We start from the raw sequence: 3,590 nt of genomic DNA, 5'->3' as shown, positions 1-3,590 counted from the left end.
GCGGGGGGCGCAGTTCCCCGGACCCGGGGATGGACTCCCCCGGGCCCGGGCTACCTTCCCCGGGCATCGTGGGGTGGAAATATGGAACTTTTTTTTTTCCGGGGGGAAGACGCTCGGACGTGCCCAGGGACACTTCCACAGCCCTGGGCATGAATCCCGGGGAAGAGTGGGTGAACCATTTCAAACTGTTTTCAGTGTTTTTTTCTCCTTTTGGATGCATTTCTCCGGGTGTCCAGCACGGGGCGCAGTCCCCCGGACCCGGGGGTGACCTCCCCCAGGCCCGGGCTACCTCCCCCGGGCAGCGTGGGGTGAAAATCTGGAACTTGTTTTTCCCGGGGGGGGAAGACGCTCGGACGTGCCCAGGGACACTTCCACAGCCCTGGGCATGAATCCCGGGCTCGAGTGGGTAAGGAATTTCAAAGTATTTTCAAAGTATTTTTTTCACCTTTTGGACGCAATTCCCCGGGCGACCAGCGGGGGGCGCAGTTCCCCGGACCCGGGGGTGGCCTCCCCCGGGCCTGGGCTACCTTCCCCGGGCATCGTGGGGTGGAAATATGGAAGTTTTTTTTCCCGGGGGGAAGACGCTCGGACGTGCCCAGGGACACTTCCACAGCCCCGGGCATGAATCCCGGGGAAGAGTGGGAGAACGATTGAAACTATTTTCAAAGTGTTTTTTTCACCTTTTGCATGCATTTCCCCGGTTGTCCTGCGGGGGGCGCATTGCCCCGGACCCGTGGGTGACCTCCCGCGGGCCCGGGCTACCTTCCCCAGGCATCGTGGGGTGGAAATATGGAACTTTTTTTTTCAGGGGGGGAAGACGCTCGGACGTGCCCAGGGACACTTCCACAGACCCGGGCATGAATCCCGGGGAAGAGTGGGCGAACGATTTCAAACTATTTTCAAAGTATTTTTTGCACCTTTTGGACGCAATTCCCCGGTCGACCAGCGGGGGGCGCAGTTCCCCGGACCCGGGGATGGACTCCCCCGGGCCCGGGCTACCTTCCCCGGGCATCGTGGGGTGGAAATATGGAACTTTTTTTTTTCCGGGGGGAAGACGCTCGGACGTGCCCAGGGACACTTCCACAGCCCTGGGCATGAATCCCGGGGAAGAGTGGGTGAACCATTTCAAACTGTTTTCAGTGTTTTTTTCTCCTTTTGGATGCATTTCTCCGGGTGTCCAGCACGGGGCGCAGTCCCCCGGACCCGGGGGTGACCTCCCCCAGGCCCGGGCTACCTCCCCCGGGCAGCGTGGGGTGAAAATCTGGAACTTGTTTTTCCCGGGGGGGGAAGACGCTCGGACGTGCCCAGGGACACTTCCACAGCCCTGGGCATGAATCCCGGGCTCGAGTGGGTAAGGAATTTCAAAGTATTTTCAAAGTATTTTTTTCACCTTTTGGACGCAATTCCCCGGGCGACCAGCGGGGGGCGCAGTTCCCCGGACCCGGGGGTGGCCTCCCCCGGGCCTGGGCTACCTTCCCCGGGCATCGTGGGGTGGAAATATGGAAGTTTTTTTTCCCGGGGGGAAGACGCTCGGACGTGCCCAGGGACACTTCCACAGCCCCGGGCATGAATCCCGGGGAAGAGTGGGAGAACGATTGAAACTATTTTCAAAGTGTTTTTTTCACCTTTTGCATGCATTTCCCCGGTTGTCCTGCGGGGGGCGCATTGCCCCGGACCCGTGGGTGACCTCCCGCGGGCCCGGGCTACCTTCCCCAGGCATCGTGGGGTGGAAATATGGAACTTTTTTTTTCAGGGGGGGAAGACGCTCGGACGTGCCCAGGGACACTTCCACAGACCCGGGCATGAATCCCGGGGAAGAGTGGGCGAACGATTTCAAACTATTTTCAAAGTATTTTTTGCACCTTTTGGACGCAATTCCCCGGGCGACCAGCGGGGGGCGCAGTTCCCCGGACCCGGGGATGGACTCCCCCGGGCCCGGGCTACCTTCCCCGGGCATCGTGGGGTGGAAATATGGAACTTTTTTTTTTCCGGGGGGAAGACGCTCGGACGTGCCCAGGGACACTTCCACAGCCCTGGGCATGAATCCCGGGGAAGAGTGGGTGAACCATTTCAAACTGTTTTCAGTGTTTTTTTCTCCTTTTGGATGCATTTCTCCGGGTGTCCAGCACGGGGCGCAGTCCCCCGGACCCGGGGGTGACCTCCCCCAGGCCCGGGCTACCTCCCCCGGGCAGCGTGGGGTGAAAATCTGGAACTTGTTTTTCCCGGGGGGGGAAGACGCTCGGACGTGCCCAGGGACACTTCCACAGCCCTGGGCATGAATCCCGGGCTCGAGTGGGTAAGGAATTTCAAAGTATTTTCAAAGTATTTTTTTCACCTTTTGGACGCAATTCCCCGGGCGACCAGCGGGGGGCGCAGTTCCCCGGACCCGGGGGTGGCCTCCCCCGGGCCTGGGCTACCTTCCCCGGGCATCGTGGGGTGGAAATATGGAAGTTTTTTTTCCCGGGGGGAAGACGCTCGGACGTGCCCAGGGACACTTCCACAGCCCCGGGCATGAATCCCGGGGAAGAGTGGGAGAACGATTGAAACTATTTTCAAAGTGTTTTTTTCACCTTTTGCATGCATTTCCCCGGTTGTCCTGCGGGGGGCGCATTGCCCCGGACCCGTGGGTGACCTCCCGCGGGCCCGGGCTACCTTCCCCAGGCATCGTGGGGTGGAAATATGGAACTTTTTTTTTCAGGGGGGGAAGACGCTCGGACGTGCCCAGGGACACTTCCACAGACCCGGGCATGAATCCCGGGGAAGAGTGGGCGAACGATTTCAAACTATTTTCAAAGTATTTTTTGCACCTTTTGGACGCAATTCCCCGGGCGACCAGCGGGGGGCGCAGTTCCCCGGACCCGGGGATGGACTCCCCCGGGCCCGGGCTACCTTCCCCGGGCATCGTGGGGTGGAAATATGGAACTTTTTTTTTCCGGGGGGAAGACGCTCGGACGTGCCCAGGGACACTTCCACAGCCCTGGGCATGAATCCCGGGGAAGAGTGGGTGAACCATTTCAAACTGTTTTCAGTGTTCTTTTCTCCTTTTGGATGCATTTCTCCGGGTGTCCAGCACGGGGCGCAGTCCCCCGGACCCGGGGGTGACCTCCCCCGAGCCCGGGCTACCTTCCCTGGGTAGCGTGGGGTGGAAATATGGAAGTTTTTTTTTTCCCGGGGGGAAGACGCTCGGACGTGCCCAGGGACACTTCCACAGCCCCGGGCATGAATCCCGGGGAAGAGTGGGTGAACCATTTCAAACTGTTTTCAGTGTTTTTTTCACCTTTTGGATGCATTTCTCCGGGTGTCCAGCACGAGGCGCAGTCCCCCGGACCCGGGGGTGACCTCCCCCAGGCCCGGGCTACCTCCCCCGGGCAGCGTGGGGTGAAAATCTGGAACTTGTTTTTCCCGGGGGGGAAGACGCTCGGACGTGCCCAGGGACACTTCCACAGCCCTGGGCATGAATCCCGGGGAAGAGTGGGCGAACAATTTCAAAGTATTTTCAAAGTATTTTTTTCACCTTTTGGACGCAATTCCCCGGGCGACCAGTGGGAGGCGCAGTTCCCCGGACCCGGGGATGGACTCCCCCGGGCCCG

This window comes from Crinia signifera, unplaced genomic scaffold, assembly GCF_055691185.1.
Source record: "Crinia signifera unplaced genomic scaffold, ASM5569118v1 HAP2_SCAFFOLD_195, whole genome shotgun sequence".
NCBI lineage: Eukaryota > Metazoa > Chordata > Amphibia > Anura > Myobatrachidae > Crinia > Crinia signifera.
This window is presented reverse-complemented; position numbering follows the sequence as displayed.